This window comes from Rhipicephalus microplus, chromosome 2 (assembly GCF_043290135.1).
Source record: "Rhipicephalus microplus isolate Deutch F79 chromosome 2, USDA_Rmic, whole genome shotgun sequence".
NCBI classification, from domain to species: domain Eukaryota; kingdom Metazoa; phylum Arthropoda; class Arachnida; order Ixodida; family Ixodidae; genus Rhipicephalus; species Rhipicephalus microplus.
Window position 1 is genome coordinate 27,164,260 of NC_134701.1, and position 21,121 is coordinate 27,185,380.

The 21,121-nt window shown below is 46.4% G+C and overlaps 1 protein-coding gene across 6 annotated transcripts in view; it reads right to left on the minus strand.

Annotated features, from left to right (window-relative positions):
• Positions 1 to 21,121, minus strand: part of LOC119169167 (DENN domain-containing protein 2D) — a 647,735-nt gene that overhangs the window by 597,606 nt on the left and 29,008 nt on the right. The gene's annotated exons all lie outside the window — the stretch shown is intronic.

Genomic DNA, 21,121 nt, shown 5'->3' on the forward strand with positions numbered 1-21,121 from the left:
AACTTAAAGCGCATGAAAGACGCATGTGAAAGCCAAACAAAGCACACACTGTACACATTTCTGCAGGTTTGATGGTTTATGCCTTTCAAACTGTCAACAAGACACACCGAATGGATCAGCACATTCCTATAACACCATGTTGCATTATATAGCTTTATCTTGCACCTGCATATTTCTTCATTTCATTGCCTCTATTTCTCTGCTGTTGACTGCACCCCTTCTGTTATACTGATCGATGACCTGTTATCTACTGCAGGCATAACTTGCTCAACTTCGTGTCACTAATTCAAACTGCCTCTGTTCTCCGACTTACAAGCATTTACTCTTCAGTTAGTGTTTACTACTCGCACTACTCATTGCATTTATAAACATTATCGCTATACTTTTTTCTATCATTCAGTGCAGTCCTTAGCTTCCTCATGAGCTTCTTCGCTTGAAATAAATGCACGATAGGTAAAATATGAGTAAGCTGCATACAGCACTTTCAGTCCTAAGGGATACTAGTAAGCTGCCAGCCACAACTCTGAAGAGCCTACAATGTAAGAGTTTACATGTTATATGCATTTCTAAACTTACTTGTGAATTTTGCTGGTTAGTCTAAAATGGCTAAAACCTGAAAACGCATTGTAAAGATTGGCAGAGAAATGGTTTCGTTTATGCAATTTTTTACTATGTTCCAAGTGAGCTACAAATTGTTATGTACAGTTTTCCTGAATTTTTTATAATACGACAAATTCGTGTGTGATTATGATTACATGAACAGCAAATTTGACCATAATGACCAGTTTTTCTTTCAGGTCAGCTTAAAGAATGTGGAGCAGCTGTGCGAAATCAACGAACAGCACAGCCTCAAGCTTGCCCCACGTTTAAAGCCAAAAGATCTAAACCCAAGCCACTCTAACAAAATGAATGCTGGCACAGCTTGTGCCTTGTTCAACCACACTATCTCTGCTGCTCTGCGGCTTCTGGTTGGGCAGAAAAAAATTGATGAGAAAGCTGTAACAACAGCTTGGTTTTTAGATCAGGTGTTTATGTGGTTTTGGCTAATGATGTCAAGGACACCGACCTTGGCTTTGAGTGATTCGTGCCCACAAAAGGGCAAGGAGGTTGAAATATTTCTTCACAATTTTATAGAGATGTTCAGGAAACTTGACATTTTTGACCACAGCCGGCCTAAGGCATCGTGGAAGTCAGTGCAGACTGGCACAATAATAACAACTACTACAGCATTAAATCTTCGCCAGTGGTATGTCAAGTCCGAAGGCTTGAAGTTCCTTCTCCCGAGTCGCTTCTCGCAGGACACCCTAGAGAATCTTTTTAGTGCCAAAAGAGCCAAGTCGCCTGTCCCCAGATCTAGGAAATTCAAGTAGACGCTGCAACTCATTGTGCTTGCACAGTTTCTTAAGCCAAGCAAGCACGGCAGCTATAACACAAATGACTGTTCAATTAACAGATTTTTTGAGCTCAAGACCAGACTTGAGGGCTGAGCTAGATGATGTGAAAATGCCTGTCATGCTTGAAAATCTTGAGCCAGAAGAGCAGGAATCGCTAGAGTACCTGGCAGGATGCATTGCTCGAAGCGTCGGTAAGAAGTATGGGCTTTGCGACCTTTACAAAGGCACGACTGAAACTGACGCTGCTCGCGCTGGCTTGCTTTTGCAGTTAAAGAATTATGTACCAAACAAGAAATCGTTATGCATACCATCAGCATCAATCATGTCCCTCTTAGAATACACGGAGAGTGTTACTACAGAAAAAATGAAAAGTCACTAGTAGCAAGAAAACTTCCAGTCAAGCACATTGCTGACGTGATTTCGGCAATAGAACCTGCATTTTAATTCCTACCCGCATGCCATAACATTGCTGATTGGTTGTGCAGCTGTTCTTGTTGTGTAGACTGAGGTTTAGCTTGCGTAAAAAGAATGAAGAAATGCAGAAGAAAGCTACACAGCAAGCAGAATGTGCATCAAAAAGTGTGGGAATGTGTGTAGCTGTTAGTAATGTTAAGTAAGATAATTTTTTCTAGTGTTTTGTAAGGTTTTTATCTGTGGGTTTTTTTTTATCTGTGTGACTAGTTCCGTTTGCACAGTGGTCATATGAGAGCTATCAGTATTACTTGCTGCTGACCGCATTATTTAGAGTTGTGTAAATTGCTTGGTATACATTGTTCTGTGCAGCTTTATGTGTATAAGCTGACTTACTCTCAAACTAATGTGGTCACTTTAGTTTTTAGAAAAAAGCCGAAGCTTCCACATTCATTGTCTGTTTAATGATTCATTGTAAATTGCTAATTACTATTGCCGTTTTATTTTTCACTACTTTATTTGTACGTCATACAAGACATTTTGATACTATTTACTTCTGCTAACAGGATTATTTAGAGCTGTGTCATTTGCATATAGTAATAATTGTGTGAACGTACATCTTCATGTGCTATTTTAAAACCAGATTCATAACCTATTTTAAGGAGGCCATGGCACCAAATTCGCCAAATCGATTCACGCATTGCACGTTAAACAACACATCTGAGAGCAAGCAGAAAAATATTAGCACAATCTGCTGTGACAGCAAAGTTCTATTTGATTTCTTCAATTTAACCATACAGTGACGTGGTACCACTGCGTGGTGACGAAGTGAATACTCTGGGAAATCATCGGAAGCAACTCAGGTACCACAAGCCTTTCTTGAAGGTCATGCTTTTACACACTGTACATAAAGGAAGAGATCGCAAGAGCTGTAAACAGCTTGTTTATGATGCATCATTGTTTCTTAATGTTTTTTTTTATAGTGATTTGCTATGCCTTCTGTTACGCATTTGAGTAAATTACCAACACAATTTAGGAGTGATGCCCTTGATGCTCCACGCCAAAATGGAAGTTGCCGCTTGTGAGAAGAGAGTTGCAGCAGCGTGTCAAAATTTCATAAAATGTAAGCTTAGAGTCCAGAATAGTTTGTGCATGATCAAACTGGGCTCTCTACTTTGTTACAATCTTAGACTGTGAATAGAAGGGCTACAGTAACACAATACCTTTAAAAGCATTTGCACAGCTTGTGGTAGGCGTTCTGGATATTTAATTTTTTGTAGGGCTTAATGATTGCAAACTCTCTCTTGAGCTAAGGAACAAGTGAGCACACAAGCCGGAAGTGCTTTACAAATCACTAATCAGTAACATGAGCAAATGTGAACTGTTCAGTACTCCCAACTGCATAGTACTGTGCAAAATATACGAGAATACTTATTCAATCTTAAGAGTTTGTTATGTATGTCCATGATCACTGAAGCATGAGAAGTTATTCATCGCACAGGTCTTAACAGTGAGCTCTATAGATAAGATATATGTGGCCAATGAGATGTTAGAACCTCGTACTATTTTTTAATCATGATTCTGCACTTCAGAAAACCCAGAGTTCCGTAAAAGATTTACTTGGATAACAACTGGGGAGTATGAGTAGCCAGAGCCTTGATCAATGAGACGTTAGAACCTCATACTGTGCTGAGTGTTTTTTACCCATGATTCTGCACTTTATAAAACCCAGAGTTCCATAGAAGCTTTACTTGGATAACAACTGGGTATGAGCGGCCAGAGCCTTGACCCTAAATTTCAACTAGGTAGTCCTCTTACTGAGATGCTAACTCCAGGACAATGCTTTTCTTGTTTTGCCCAGAATTCTCCACTAGTAATGTTATGGAGTTAAACGCTGCTGCCAGCACGTCTAATAATGTTTGTGTCAGTTGCTTGCTACCATGTATAAACTTCAACCATAATTTCTGCAGCTCCGATCCACCACTAAAGCTGTAGCTGTAAACAAATGTCTCGGCATTGCGCTAAAATGCTGTTGTTTGTGTCAATGTAGCTTCACTGCACTGTTCATGTGAATTGCCCATAATCTTGCTTTCGCTTTCACACCCTCGTTGCCTGCTGATGTGAGAGGAAGTCTATGTAGTATTTGCTTTTCTCACGTGCTCTTGCAATCATGTGAGTACTTGGTGTATCAATAAATAAATATTGACTGTTTACCTTTGCATATGTCTTTGTGATTGCATCCTTAATGAAAACTAACAGATAATGAAGCCAAGACACACAGCTGCACACACAGTTTGTATGCACTTGCCATTCTGAAGGTGCTAATTTTGGCCACTGCACAAAGCAATTGAGCCAAATAGTAAGGTGCCCTCCTAGCCTAAGAAAGCTGTAAAGAGTACGAGAAGCAAGTAGCTGTTCTTCCACGCCTGGTCCAGCAAGAGATTGAAAGCCTGAAGATCCCAATAGCCATTATGTCTATAATTTGTCTTGTCTGTCATTTTCTACCAACGGTACAGTAAAAGGAGAGTGAACTCTAAAAACATGTTCCCAATATGCACGTTCCTTTGGTTGCACTTTAAACATATCTCATTTCAATCACCTTACGGGCAATTGTCTGAAATGCTGTATTGTTAATTATGTAATTCAAGTAACCTGTCCTGTCTCCTCAGGGGAAGGTGTGTCACCTATGAAAAAACCATGCGACTTGAAAATAACTGCACTCCTGTTTACGCACCAGTAATGCAGACAAAACAATAATGTGGAACAGATTTATGTAGCTACAAATGCACTGCAACATTTACAATATCAGCAGCATAAATTGGTATTATATAACGGCATACAGCTGCACACACATTCCAGATGTCTCGTGAATTAACTTTTCAAATTGCTTATTTCTTTGATAAAACTGAGAAAATGACAACTGCGCGTTTGAAAATAATACGAGCCTTGCACGGCGCCCTTTAGATTCCATTCAGAATCAGGTTTCTTGATCCGCACAGAGACGCAGAGGGAAGGTGATCGCAGTAAATAAATTTGACCTTGATCAGGATTGAATGTGGCCGTACGGACACTTTAGAAAACGACAAATTGCCAGGGCACTAGTGTTTAGCACCTACAGCCGAACGAATATGGCCCCATAGAGTTAATACGTCCGTAACTGCTACAATCCGAGCTGCCCACATAAGCGGCTGCTGTCGTACATCGCCGATACGTAAATACGAGAAGCTGTGTCGTGGAAATACTTTGGTACAACCAAAATCAACCTGCCGACAAGCAAGCATTGTATATATCTGCTTTCTTGTACACTTAGACAATATCAGTACGCGAACACCGACCGCACAAACCGCAAACACTCCAATCTCGTGCAAACATAACCTCAAGATCCACCCAATGCGCAAGTACATAGCATTTAATACGAATGCACCAAGTGCGTGTACGATTGTTGTTAGCCTGGTACCTTTCGAACAGAGCAGTTGACGCAAAACAAGCCTTGTAATGCCACAAAGAGCCTTCGACAACATCGCAACAATCGCCGCATATGTCGTATGCAGCTACGGCGCTTATCGCTCATAACAATCGTTACGTTTATAACAGTCCATACTCCTGAATCACTTATAGTATTCCCTTGGAGAAACACACAAAAAATATTACAGTTGCATCGAACGGAACACGATATTCATACGGAGAACTCGGGTCTTCTCAACGCTCGCCAGCAATACATTGAACGGCCCGGAAGGACGATGATAGTTATAGCGTGAGAACAAAACGACTACACAGAGACAAGAAGGACACGACGGACACGAGCACTAACACAGAGACAAGAAGGACACGAGCGCTACCACGATTCTAATGCCCGGAAAGGAAATGGCCGCCGCCACTCAATGTTGCCCGCATGCAGCCTACCTTTGCGGTACTCCGAAATTTCTTCCAGTGACTCTAAATTGTGTCAGCCTGCAGTGTCCCTAACGGCGAAATGAGGCAAATAAAAGAAAGCGACGAAAGCATGGTTACAGTGTACTAGAAGGGGGCAGTGGGGTGAATGAGGTGGCCACGCCGTATGTCGGCCGATTCTTCGGCGGGTGACATTAGCGGCGGCGCTGCAGTCGCATAGTACTGAAGATCTCAGAAGCGTCTGCATTGGGAGCACGTGCAAGTAGCCCGCGAAAGCGTGTATTTGCTTGTTTTTAGCACGGCTAATACGTTTCAAAGCCTTTATCAGGGAATGCACACCTGCTAAGCGCAATAGTGCACGAGTAAATATGCAGACACGCAGAAATTGCGTCAGGACAATAACTGTTTCAAGAGCCTGCCGGCAAAAAAAAAGAAATATGTAGTACAATCAGAGTTTGCACGGATGCGCTTAGCTTTTCACTCAAGCAGCGCTTTGAGCGGCACTAGATCATAAGTGGCTACTGGCAAGCTACAAAGAGGGAAGTATTAAAACCGCGAATAAATCATACGCTCGTTTTGTCGGCAGTTTCTATATTCACAGCCCTCTTTCTCATATAAGTCGACACGACCTCAATTCTTTAGTGAGAAACTCGAATAAAATTAATGTTGTCACCACGTTTATATCAATGACGACTTCGTTTTGTCATCCCAGTTTTGCGGAATACTTATTGTTTTCTGAAAGGCTTTCTTATTTTAACCGCGTACATTCGCGCTCACTTCGCTTCTTTTATGCAATCTCCAGGAAGCCAAGCCAATAAGCCGATTTAAAACCTCCTAATTAATAACTCTATGCGAAAGGGGTTATCTTTAACATATTAAAGAGTGCCAGTTGTATTGTATACATAGGCCGTCTGTCACTCGGCGTGAATTCGCTGTAACCAGTTCCCATTTTGTATCGACAGCTTAAATTACACTGCTTTCTTATTATTATATTGGCGTAACGCCATTCCATGCGAGAAAATTTATGACGATGTTTAGTAATATAGGTGCAGTTCTTTTATTAAGTGTCAAAAGTGTAGGCAGGCGTTGGTGCACTTTGTTTTGAGAAAGATACCTTGTGAATGTACACGCACCTACACACACGCACCTGCACACACACACGCACCTGCACACACACACACCTGCACACGCACCTGCACACACGCACCTGCACACACACACACACACACACACACATATATCCACAAGTCCACGCACTCAAGCCACACGTCTCCGCCCTCTTAACAATATCAATGCAATGCCCCTTAGAACAGCTGCTGTTTTTACGCCGTGCATTTTTTGTCCAACTACATTAGACTTTGAACGAGTTTTGAGGCCTCATACTCTCGAAAAGGTGAAATATACAGTGTGCATTAGTATAGCGGCACGCTAAATTCATCTTCGCCAACTGTAAACGTTTAGCGCAGGGCTACTCAGGATTTTTTTTTTTTTGAGGGGGGTGGGGAGGTCAGCAGAACGACTAACTTTGGCAATTGGTTGTCGCTGTGAATAAATGTAAATATTTTAGTATAACCTGAGAAGTTAAATTACGAAGACATTTCGTGGTGTAGGGGTTCAGATTCCCTTCCTCGCAATTCTATTTACAGCCTCCAGATTCTGCGTGTGTTTGGCCCGGTATTTTTTGATCCCACAGCTTTCTGAGCACAGCTCACTTCCAATAAATTGAGTCAGTTATTCTAATTATTTTAGGCTCCTGCTCAACGAATAAGAAGTTGAGAGAAGAAATCAGAATGAGACACGCCCTTTCTAAATAATTTTCGATCTCTCTTAAGGACGTTTATGGAGCTCAAATTCAGTAGATCGGCGTGTCATACTTCAAGGGTTATGACATTTTGTGGTAGACATCAATTATGGGCAGGTAGGAAGAAATCTGTATCAAAAAAGGGCACCGGGGAAGCCGGAGCGCATAGCAGTTCCTGCGCCCGGCGCGCGGCTCTTTCAGTACTATTCGACTGCAGCGCCGCCGCTACGGGCAACGCGAAAAGCATCAGGCGGCCAAGCGCGGTCACGCCACTCAACATTTTCAGTACACTGTAGCACTGTGGATGAATCCGTGGACAAAAACATGGAGTTTCCTACCATAAACTAGAGGGCACTCTGGCGCTGCGTTCGTTGAGCGACCATGGGAATGATGGGTAGTAGAAACATTTGCGTAGTCTTCGTACTTGTGGGCGGCGAATTGTACTTGCGGTTTCGTTTATTGCTGTGTTTCGGTTTTGTTTTGAAATAAAGATTTAACCCTTTTGAACTTCGTGACCCAATTTGAAAAGCTAAGTCTGAAAGAATGAAGTAGTGATCCACAATCGTAGAATATTTGCAGATTTTTGTATCGTGAGAAACCGCTCCAAGCCACACGAACACACGGAGCCAAAATCAGGCAAAAAGTACGAAGTTTAGACAAATGTGTGTACTATCCATGGCAGTGACTGCTGCGACTCAGTGAAAATAGTGCAAACACTATTTTCACCCAACTTGGCTTGGATCCGTACAAAGCTTTTGGAGAATGGTGGGTAAGGCAACCTGAGGTTCTCTGTAGAGTTAAATCTGGTTCTCTAGGCCTATTTTTTTCGCATGTGGTGTGCTGTGGCGTTAGGTTACTCTGGGTCAGGCAACCTCAGGTTCTCTTGGTGTGTGGCGTGTGTGCATGCGCGCGTGTGTGGGATGATTCTGAAGGTGCTAATTTTGGCCACTGCACAAAGCAATTGAGCCAAATAGCAAGGTGCCCTCCTAGCCTAAGAAAGCTGTAAAGAGTACGAGAAGCAAGTAGCTGTTCTTCCACGCCTGGTCCAGCAAGATATTGAAAGCCTGAAGATCCCAATAGCCGTTATGTCTCTAATTTGTCTCGTCTTATTTTTTACCAATGGTACAGTAAAAGGAGAGTGAACTACAAAAAACAAGTTCCCAATTTGCGTGTTCCTTTGGTTGCACTTTTAGCATCTCTCATTCCAATCACCTTATCTGAAATGCTGTATTGTTAATTATGTAATTCAGTTAACCTGTCTCCTCAGGGGAAGGTGTGTCATCTACAAAAATTCTATGCGACTTGAAAACCACTCCTGTTCACGCACCAGGAATGCAGACAAAAAACAATAATCTGGAACAGATTTATGTAGCTACAAGTACACTGTAACTTTTACAATATCAGCAGCATAAATTGGTCATAATGGCACACAGCTGCACACACAGTTTACGCATGTCCACACACAAACATTCCAGATCTCTCGTGAATGAACTTTTCAAATAGCTTATTTCTTTGACAAAACTGAGAAAATGGCAACTGCCCATTTGCAAATAATACAAGCCTTGCACGGCGTCCTTCAGATTCCGATCGGAATCAGGTTCCTTGGTCTGCACTGAGACCCAGAGGGGAGCTGATCGCAGTAAATAAATTCGACCTTCATCGGGATTGAATGTGGCCATGCGGCACGTTTTAAAGAGAACGACAAATTGCTAGGATACTAGTGTTTAGCACCTACAGCCGCACAACTACGGCCCCATAGAGCTAATACGCCTGTAACCGCAACACTCCGAGCTGCCTACATAAGCGGCTGCTGTCGTACATCCCCGATTCGTAAATACGAGAAGCCGTGTCGTAATAATGTTTTGATACGACCAAAATCGACCTGCCGACAAGCAAGCATTGTCTATATCTGCTTTCTTGTACACTTAGGCAATCAATCTCGGTACGCCAACGGGTACGCGAACACCGACCGCGCAAACCGCGAACACTCCAATCTTGCGCAAACATAACCTCAAGATCCACCCAATGCGCAAGTACATAGCATTTAATACGAATGCACCGAGTGTGTGCACAATTGTTATTAACCCAGAACCTTGCGAACAGCCCAGTTGACGCAAAACAAGCCTTGTAATGCCACGAAGAGCGTTCGACAGCATCGCAACCACCGCCGCAGATGTCATATACAGCTAGGGCGCTTACCGCTCATAACGATCGTTAAGTTCATAACAATAGATACTCCTGAATCACTTGTGATATCCCCTTGCAGAAACACACGAAAAATATTACAGTTGCATCGAATGGAACACTATATTCAAGCGGAGAACTCGGGTCTTCTCAACGCTCGCTAGCAATGCGTCGAACAGCCTGGAAGAGAAATGGCCACCGCCACTCAATGTTGCCAGTATGCAGCCTACCTTTGCGTTACTCTGAAATTTTTTCCAGTGACTCTACTCTGGTCCAGACCACGCCCCTTTGACTTCCACCACTCAGGTTGTTTATGACGACTGAGAGTTGCCAGTTGGTGACGGTCTCGTTCAGCACTGGCTCAGGCCGCCCTCTCGAGCATAGTCTGAGCTGCCGCATTGGGTCACAGCTCCCCTGGTCTGGCAGACTTGGGAGTCTCGTCTTGGCGTGCCAGACCATGGCCTCGAAGTAGCAGAGGCCAAGGGTGCCGGAAAACCATGGGTCGGCTAGGTAGGCTTGTGCTTGTGCCCGGTGATGAGGGCGATGGGATAAGTTGGAAGTGGCGTTGCTTGCTTGGGTGGGGCCGCGATGACATGAATGATGTTGGGGGTGATCTAGCGAGAGGAGCGGTTTCCTCTTCAAGCTGTTTCGGCGGCACCTCTTTCCCTTTCGACTCTCCACATGCTCATTGAAAGTCGACACAGAGAAAAGAACAAGTTAACAATCGCACATGTGTTGCGCGCGAACTTTTGCCCCTCGTGTTGAACATATCAAATGCGACCTGCCGTAGAGAGTTGTCTTCGCCTGTCATGCAGTAACACAGTTCTGGGCTCCTCACTCGGTGTCGAGCGATATCACCTGCCGCGCGCAGTTTGGAGGTGGACTGGCTGTAGTCCTCGTGCTTCTCCCGTGACACGTAGCGTTTCAAGTCACATACATGTACCAGTCCGTTGCTTGGTTTGCCTTTCATGTTCGCGAGCCGATAAACGAGCGAGGGAACTTTCTCTCGCACTCGGTACGGCCCAAACCATTTCGGTGCTAGCAAGGCAACAAACTGCTAGCATCGCTGAGAACATGATGGCGCCACAGCACCAGATCGCCCACTTCGTAGCGTACGTTCCGATGCGTGCGGTCGTACTGAGCCTTCTGCTGTGCCCTAGCAGCGCTGAGATTATTCCAAGCTTTATGTAAAGCTTCCGCTAGCTTCTTGCGCAGCTGCGTTGCATATTCAGCGTGTGCTGATGTTGCCACTGCAATACGCGAGTACGGTCTCCATCAGATTCGGCAGTTCTCTCCCCAGATTCAGAGAAGGCGCACACCCACTTGATCAGTTCACGGTCGATCGCAATGCGAAACCGATCTCTGGAAGGTAGGTATCTCAGACCCTATGTCTCTCAGAGAACACAAGCATGTGCTTGGTGTTGCAGTTGACTCGCTCCAGGGGGTTCGACTGAGCATGGTAGGTGGTTGTTTTCTTGTGCTTAATGCCCAACGCGGCGCACGTGTCAACGAACACCTTCGCAGTGAAATAAGACGCGTTGTCTGTAATCAGCTGCTGAGGAAACCCGAACCTGGTGAAAACCTCCATCAACTTTTCTAAAATCATTCAAGCCGCCAACTACATAAAGGGGAAAAAGTTCCACCTATTTAGTAAAGTGATCCGTGATCACCAGCAAGAACTTGTTTCTGCTAGGAGTTGTGGGGTACGAGCCCATTACGTCACATGCCGTGATTTGACAGGGAGTCTGACTGTTAATCCATTGCATGAGGCCGGGTAATGTCCCCCTCGTGGCTTGACGCTTTGGCACACTCAACATGAACGGGGGTCGCGAATCACATACCGCTTCATACCTGGCCAAGTAGCCAGGCGACACAACTTAGCGTAAGCCTTAGCACCGCTCGCATGCCCAGCAATGCACGAGTCATGAAAGTATTGAAGAAACTCCCCTCAACGTGTGCAGTACCACGACTTTGAATGACTCACTTGTGTCATTGTCGGATGGAATGTATCTCAGTAGGACGGCGTCAGAATCGAGCAGATATGAATCCAGCACGCTCACAGCACTACCAGCTAATACCGAGCACTCCGCACCGACTGCAATACCAGCTGCCCGCTTGTGCGCGGTGGCCTCGCTACCATGCGGCTGCCGGAGCCCGCCGAACACCTTTCGACAAAATGGATCTTTCTGCTGAGCTTTTAACAGTTCCCTTCTGCTGAAAACAATCCCTGTGCCAACGACAGCCTCTATGTGGTTCATGCTCTTACCTCGAACTAACGTTTGTTCCGCTGTTTGTATTAGTGCAAGTGTCTCGCTCTCAGTTCATTCCCATTTAGTCGCGTGACTTGCCTCGTGTTGGACTGGAGCACGCGATAGTGCGTCGGCCATGGCATTGTTCTTACCTTTACGGTAGCAAATCGTGAAGTCGTAACGCCCCAGCAGCAATGCCCGATGAGCCAGGCGGCCACTTGTTTCGTTTAAGCGCTTCACCCACGTGAGAGCCAGTCGCAATCACAAACGCAACTCCGTCGACGTAAAAGTCAAACTTATGGAGAGCGAAAACAATCGCAAGACACTCTTTCTCGGTTATAGAGTAGTTCCTCTCCGCCAGCATCAATGAACAGCTCGTGAACGTAAACGGTCAAAGGGAACCTCCATGCTCCTGAACCAGAATTGCTCCTAAGCCCAGGTCGCTTGCATCTGTGTGAATCACAAACTCCCTGTTCAAATCAGGTAGCTGCAGCTGAGCCATGTTGGCCAGCAACTGTGAGGCGGCGCAATGCAGCCTCCTGCTCTTGGCTCCATGACCAACGCTCGCCATTCCTCAAGAGCTTCGTCAAAGGCACCTGCACTGCCACGCAGTCTGGAATGATTTGGTGATAAAAGCTCACCAACCCCAGAAAGCGCTTCAGCCCACCGATATTGTTCGGCGATGAATAGCTGACTATAGCTTCAGGCTTACCCTTATCCAGCAAAATGCGATCCTCGTCAAGCGTAAATCCCAATAATATTATTCGAGTCGCTGCTACCCGAGTTTTGTTTGGGTTCAGAGTGCTGCCCGCAAACGTCAGCCTTCATAGAACATTTCTCAAGTAGCGCAAGTGCTCTTCGAACATTTTCAAGTAAACCACTATGTCGTCCAGATACGCGAGTGCAGGCTGCCACTTTGCATCGCCCAAAACACGGTCCATTATCCTCTGATACGTAGCGGCAGCTCCCACCAAGCCCAAAGACAATCTCCTGAATTGGAAAAGTCCCCTGTGGCACGTCAAAGCTGACTTCTCTTTATCCCGCTCGTCCATCTGAACCTAAAAATATCCACGACTAGCATCGAGCGTAGTGAAGTACTTTGCCCCGCCTAGGTTGGATACCAACAATGAAATGAAGGAAAGAGGATACGCGTCCTTCGTAAGCTCATTCGGCCTGCGGTAGTCTACAAAAAGGAGATACGTATCACCTTGCTTTGGAACTAGCACTACCAGGAAACGCCATGGACTGTTTGGCCTTGAACTCATCGACACTACAGCTGTGTCGATGAGTTCATCCAAGGCAGCATCAAGTGCTTTCAGCTTAGCCAAGCTGATCGGTCAGGGGTTGCATTTCCAAGGTCGTGCATCACCCATGTCGATTCTATGCTGGACCAGCGTAGTGCGGAGGGGACGGTCAGTAAACATTGCCTCATACTCGTGCAACAGCAACCACAGCTGCGCTTGTTCACCTTCTAGTAGACTGTGCCTCTACCGAAAGCGGGTGGACTGCCCTTCCCTGCAGCGCAGCCCATTGTTCCGGCGAGTGCTTACTCGCTTTCTCAGCACGCTTTCCTCCCCGCGTACTCGCGCCTCTCCCTGCAATTGGCATGCGTTAGTCGATGCGGCGGCCTTCGATAAAAGCTTTAGCGAGTCTCCATCGCGCTCTCGGCAACCACCGTTTGCACGATTTCCGATTAGTCAGAACCATCGGGCTGCTTGCTCCGTGAGCGACGCCGGGACTACGCGCTCGAGAAGTTCTGCGTCAGAGAGCCCCGTCGCCTGCTGATAATGGAGCAACCGGTCAAAATACTCATTGGCGGTCTTGCAGTCGTGGTAACCCCATACCTGGCCAAGTAGCCAGGCGACACAACTTAGCGTAAGCCTTAGCACCGCTCGCATGCCCAGCAATGCACGAGTCATGAAAGTATTGAAGAAACTCCCCTCAACGTGTGCAGTACCACGACTTTGAATGACTCACTTGTGTCATTGTCGGATAGAATGTATCTCAGTAGGACGGCGTCAGAATCGAGCAGATATGAATCCAGCACGCTCACAGCACTGCCAGCTAATACCGAGCACTCCGCACCGACTGCAATACCAGCTGCCCCCTTGTGCGCGGTGGCCTCGCTACCATGCGGCTGCCGGAGCCCGCCGAACACCTTTTGACAAAATGGATCTTTCTGCTGAGCTTCTAACAGTTCCCTTCTGCTTAAAACAATCCCTGTGCCAATGACCGCCTCTATGTGGTTCACGCTCTTATCTCGAACTAACGTTTGTTCCGCTGTTTGCGTTAGTGCGAGTGTCTCGCTCTCAGTTCATTCCCATTTAGTCGCGTGACTTGCCTCGTGTTGGACTGAAGCACGCGATAGTGCGTCGGCCATGGCATTGTTCTTACCTTTACGGTAGCAAATCGTGAAGTCGTAACGCCCCAGCAGCAGTGCCCGATGAGCCAGGCGGCCACTTGTTTCGTTTAAGCGCTTCACCCACGTGAGAGCCAGTCGCAATCACAAACGCAACTCCGTCTGATCGCTTGATCGCCTAGTGTTCACAGTAGTCACTACCACCCGGCCATCCGTTAATCTACACATGTAATAGCTGGCGACAAGGATGAAAGGAAGTTTCATGTAAGTCTTTGTTCCCACACCGCTCTGCCATCTGTTCACCATGCCAAGTTTCGGCAACCTCGAGCCGTTTGAGGGGAGAGGAGACAACTGGCCCTGTTACAAGGACCGGCTCCAAGCATTTTTCCTGGCGAATGATGTCGCCCCAGACAAGCGTACGGTCGTGTTCATCAGCTGCTGCAGGCAGAAAATGTACGCTTTGCTCCGCAATTTGGTCAAGCACACCAAGCCCAGTGACAAGACGCTGGACGAGCACCGAAGCCCTTTGCTATCGCACAGTGTTTTCATTTCAACTGCTCAGCAATTTTATCGCAACACTGAAAAGCCTGTCTGAGCACTGCAACTTCGGGGCTGAACTACAAAACTTGCTCTGCGACCGCGTCGTGTGTGGCATAAACAACGTGGATGTCCAGACGAGACTTCTTTGAAAACTTTACCTCACCTTCGACGACGCCGTGCAGACCGCCCTGGTAATGAAAGCAGGAAAAAAAGATGCAGGTGAGATAGTGAAAGCGAACACAAGCAGCGCTTTCTCGACTCACCGTGTCTCGTCAGGTTCTGGGGGCAACAACTGCTACCGCTACGGGGACGGACATCTTGCATCAAAATGCAAGCATGTGAAGACTATCTGCAATTACTGCCACAAACGAGGTCATTTGCCAAAAGTCTGCAATTCGAGACGAAGGGACAGCCAAGCGCAAAGCAACAGCCCTACCAAGGCACGTTCGTTCTCAGCTTGCAGTTCACCGCCGACGAGTAACTGTCATCGTGTTAATACTGTATGCAAGCAGAACGCCGCTACCACTTCATCTTACGAAGTTTTCGCCATGTGGCTGGTCGACTACGCCACGCCGCCTCCGTCTTTCACCGTCCCTGCTGACGTTTGCGGCAAGCCGCTCCGCATGGAAGTGGACACGGGGGCAAGTGTCTCAGTCATGGCCAAGTCGCGTCTTCTTCAGCTTTTGCCTTCGGTTTCTGTGCAGCTGTCACAAGTGCTTCTGCGAAGCTATTCTGGGTAACTAAAAAAGGTTCAGGGCAAAGCTGACGTCAGCGTGAAGTTTCATGGCAAGGAGGCCGACGTACCAATTTTTCTTACCAGAGAAGGATCGCCCGCTCTTCTTGAACGCAACTGGATGCGTGAGCTGGGCATCGGCATCTGCGACGTTGAAATGAACATCCACGCACTTTATGCCGAAGTGTTTGAAGAAAGCCTGGGTATATTCAAGGGTGCTAAAGCTTCTCCACATGTTTCTTCAGATGCTCCGCCTCGGTTCTTCAAGCCACGTCCATTGCCGTATGCCTTGACAGATGGAGTAACTCAAGAAATCCATAGACTAAGAAGAGATTCCATTCTTGCTCTAGTCAAGACAGCAAAATGGCCTGCATCTATTGTTCCTGTGACCAAAAGAAATGGACGCATCAGAATCTGTGGAGACTTTGGTGTCACCATAAACCCAGTGGCAACAGTGGAGCAGTACCCCATTCCGAGGATTGAGTACCTGTGGACTGTGCTTGCTGGAGGTGAGCAATTCACAAAATTGGAATTGCGAGATGCGTACCAGCAAGTTGTCCTTGACGAGGCCTTTAGGGAGTACGTCACCATTTCGACGCATATGGAGTTACTTCGGTACACCCGGTTGCCTTTTGGCGTCTCATCTGCTCCTGCCATATTTCAGCGCGATATGGAGAGCTTGCTCAGGAGACTGTCACATGTAGTCTATTCGACGACATTCTTGTGACTGGCACAAATGATGCTGAGCACCTTCGCAACTTTCGTGCTGTGCTTAGCAAGCTTCAGGAATCTGGCCTCAAGCTGAAACTTGAGGAATGCCACTTTTTCGTGCCACAAGTTGAGTATCTCGGGCACATCATCAGCAAGGAAGGCCTTTCCTCGAATGTTGACAAGGTAGCAGCCATTCTGCTTGCTCCTGTGCCTCAGGATGTCGAGAACTTCAGAGTTTCTTGGGACTTGTCAACTTCTACAGGTGCTTCTTACCGAATCTTTCATCACTCCTTCGTCCACTGCACTTGCTACTTTGTGAAGGGAAGAAGTGGGAGTGGGGACAAGAACAAGATGCATTCACTGCCTGCAAGCACTTGGTGACATCAGCTCCAGTTCTTGTGCATTTCAACCCTGCCAGGCCTGTTTGCCTCAGCTGTGATGCATCACCTTATGGTATAAGTGCAGTTCTGGCGCACAAAGATGCTGATGGCCAGGAACAACCCACTGCTTTTGCCTCGATGAGCTTGTCAAAAGCAGGACAAAACTGCAGTCAACTCGACAAGGAGGCACTGGCTTTAGTGTTTGGTGTAGATCGGTTCCACCAGTATTTAGGGGGCATCTCATTTGAAGCACACACTGACCCCAAGCCCCTTCTTGGACTACTGGGTGCCAACAAGCCCATTCCCGTGCAAGCTTCGCATCGAGTGGTCAGGTGGGCTCTGAAGCTATCTGCTTACAAGTACGAACTTGTATACAAGCCTGGCAACGAACTCGGCCACACTGATCCTCTAAGTAGACTGCCTCCCCAACTAACACTACTGCATTACCACGACATGCGGAAATCTTGCTAGAAGAGGCGTATCCGAGACTCCTTTCACGAGGTGTTGTGGCCCAAGCCACACGAAATCCAGTTCTGTGCCATGTTGTTCTTGCTGTTCTGAAAGGAGAAAGCCTCCCAGTAGGACCAGAGTGGAACCCTTTCAATACCAGAAGCTCAGAACTCGGTCTCCATGAGGGTTGCCTACTCTGGGGATTAAGAGTAGTGATGCCAAAATCATTGCAGGCCCAAGTTCTTGGCGTTCTTCATGCCAGCCACCCGGGTACCGAGAAGAGCAAGATGATTGCCAGGAGCCATGTTTGGTGGCCAGGCATTGACAATGACATTGCCAACAGCGTGAAGAGCTGCGCTACGTGCCAGACTCAACATCGAGCTGCACAGCCGGTTCAGCAGACGCCGTGGCCTTTTCCACAGCGACCCTGGTCAAAACTTCATTGATTTTGGGGGACCATGCTTAGGTCACACATTCTTGGTTATTGTGGATGAGTTCTCAAAGTGGATTGAAGTCTTTCCTGTGCCTTCACATCTGCAGAAGGTACCATTCCTGCCTTGAGAATTGCATTCGCTCAGCATGGCCTGCCTAATGTCATAGTTTCCGACAACGGTCCTGCCTTCACCAGTGGCCAGTACCTTGAGTTCTTAACTCGGAATGAAATATGCCGCACGCTTGTACAGCCTTATCACCCTGCCTCAAATGGTGCAGCTGAACGAGTTGTATAAACTATGAAGAACAAACTCAAGAAGTCTGGTTCTGGGAACTTCCAAACGCAGATCTCCAGGTTCCTGTTCCACTATAGGACCACACCACATGAAGTGACAGGTCGGCCACTGTGTGAACTCTTGACGGGAAGAATGTTCAAGACTCTGTTGGATGTCCTGAGGCCAAGCCTGCAGGCCTCTGTATTTCTAAAACAACTCAAGCAGAAAATGTATGCTGGCAGAGGGTCCTGGCAGGCCCCATCACTGCAGCCAGGTGATGACTTGTAAGCGCAAAACTTTTGCAGGGGTACACCCTGGGTGCCTGCCAGTGTTGTGGACGTCACTCCATCAGCCAGTGTCTGTTTTGAAGATGGCACTTTGGGAAACCGACACAGCAACCACTTGTGCTTTGTGCAGACAGAAACATTGGCCTCTCCTGAAACTGCTATCGCTGCAGCTCCACCACAGTTGGAGCCGCCGCTTCTTCATGCACCAGCTGCTCCAGATGTGCCTCATCAAGAACAGCTACCAGGAACTAGTTTCTCTGGTTGTAGCTGTGCCACGGAGAGCGACAAGACTGCACTCAATAGTGGTGTGCATGTGAACAGTGACGTTCACCATAAACGGATTGATTTTCTGTTTGTCGACGCGCAACAAACTCCAATCTGAGGACCCATCACGCAGTTCATGTCAGACGAGGGAGGAATCCGCGGCATCGGCACATTCAGCGATAAGACTACTTTTGTTCCATCGTTGCTATCTTTTGTTCCAGATTGTTATCTCTCGTAGCTTCGTTCCTGCTTTTTTTACTTGCCATCCTGTCACTGTTGAGGCTCCAGGACACGGCCGCTTTCAGCAACGTTGTCGAAAACTGACGGCCTCGTACGCGAGTTAGGCCTACACCGGTGACTCAGCGACCGCGGTTGATCGCCACGAGTTTGTTATCCTCCCTGTCTTGAGTGATAGCGGGGCTGTTTCTGAAGTTCACAGCCAACGAACGATTGCCACACCCGCTTCACAAATCAGTGTTTTGCGGAACTTCTTTACTGCGGCAGCCAGTCGACAGCACCATGAAAATGGCGCATGTCCGTACGCATCACGATGACAAAGCAGACGCCAAAAACCCCACTTGGCCAATCAGGTGCCTCGGTTTCGTCACATGCCCCAAGCAGCCAATAGAATAGCGTGCTGGTGCTTTTCGATGACGCGTTTTTGCTGAAAAACTAATGAGCATGGCGAGCCACTGGTGGCGGGAAATCGAAGATGAAGAGCGACCTTTCCAAACGAGACCAAAAGATGACCACGATAGCTCATGTGTAATGACAACGGTTCAGCGTGGAAAAAGACTTTAGCGTCTATTTGTGCGCTCAGATTCATCTCACAGGGGCGTTATAAATAGATTTTGTGCCAGAAATAATGACGCGAGCAGCTAGAAACTTCTCAGATAAGTGAAAAAATAGTTGCTGATTCCGAAGATGTCAACTTCAAAAAGTCAATTTTTTCGCGACTTTCGGCCCCCCTAAGTCTGTGTGAAACGTCGTGCACATATAGTACCAGTGAATCCTTGCAACTTGATTCATTTTGTTTGCTATTTTCAGTACACAATTCTTTTTTCTATTTCTTTTGTGATTAGTCTAGTGCATGATGCTTTCCTTACAGTCAGCGAGTACCCCACCCCTCGAAAACAGCCAATTCGCTCAAGAAACACAGCGTTTACAAAACGAAAACATGACCTTTCTGCGTTGATAGGAATCAAGACATCACTATGCCATTTTTCACAAGTTGGACTCAATAGAAGCAAAGCCCAAAAGTGGTTTTCCTGCTTGGGGCGTAAAGTGCCAATATAGTGTTCCAAAAGCAATTCAAACTTATGTCAACAAATGGAAACTTGTTATCTACTTCCAACAGTACTTTCGATATAAAAGTCAAGCATTTTCCCCGAGCATTGAAGGCCTCTTCCCCATTGTTCTAGAATGCTTTCTTGTCTTCATTGCTGCCCAATACCAAGTATAATCATGAGCACATTTCTACACTGTGTCACCCCTTCTAAATCTTTCTAGATCCCCCTGTCAACACTTCCCAGAAAAATACTACAAAGAATAGGAGCTACCTTAGAGCTGATGCACACACTTTTTGCCTGTATGTTCACTTCATCACAGAATCCTACAAGCATATTCTATGAATATTGCGTATGTTACAGGCAAAGCTGCTAAAAAATGAATTCATTCCAATCAGGCTGGCTAGCAAAATTATTTCACTTGAAAACAATCATTTATTTTCCTTTGTGTGTTCATTTAGAAGCAGTACAAGAGATGAGAGGCACAAAAAAATATTTAACCCATGTGCTGCACTGACAAAAAGATTTTGTACCTTGGAGGTTTTCCCTCTATTATTTTCTTTCACTTTTTTTTTTGCAAGAGGTAGCTTATGACCCCCTTATCACTGCTAAAAACCTCATTTGCCAGAGAGCACGACAGATTTCTTTACAGACATTTTTAGAGCACCTAGTCGCCGCTTCAGTTTGAGAGAGTGCAGAGCTAGGCAGGAGCAGTTTGGGCAAGAAAGTAAACACAGCTGCTGCCCACATGACCACACAAAATTGTCACATGAACACCGCGTGTGCTCTAGCGTGCAGGGGAGCATCGCAATGAGGGCTAGCGTAGCTCCCACATGCACAGCCGCAAGTATCAAGGAAGAAATCACAGGCAGCCTAAGGCCTTAGCGAACAGCCAACACAAACTCGTAATAGTATAGTTTTGCTTACACTCCCACCGCGTTGATTTTGACATCGCAAGCGGCTCCACTTCTCACTTAGTTGCAGAGCCTGCACTTTAAAATTGATTTTAAATATGTTTTAGGCAATATTTGCTCTTGATATTTCGTAGATGTAGCACATGTCTCCAGATAAAAACATCTCCTTCATTATCGCCTTTGAAATTTCGTGTCAGTGCTCCTTCCAGTCTTCTTTTGTGTCCTCGTGTGCACTCCTACTGTTTTCTTCTGTGTCGATCCCCTTTTGCGCTTCAAAATGATAACTAATTGCTGAGCCAACTCTCTTTTTTCCTCTATACAACACTTGGCTTCATTATCCACCAATTTTTCCATAAAACTGTGTCAAGTGTTATCGCATGTGCCTTTTGTGCAACGAAGATGGTCGAATTGTTTCATCTCTCCTTCAGCTGCATTGACTGGCAGCACTCGTGCCTTTCCATGAGCCCATAAAACCAACGACATGCTAGAAGCAATGTCATCAATTTAAATTTTGTATGGAACATGACGGCAAGAATGTCCACTTAATCGACATCACAAAA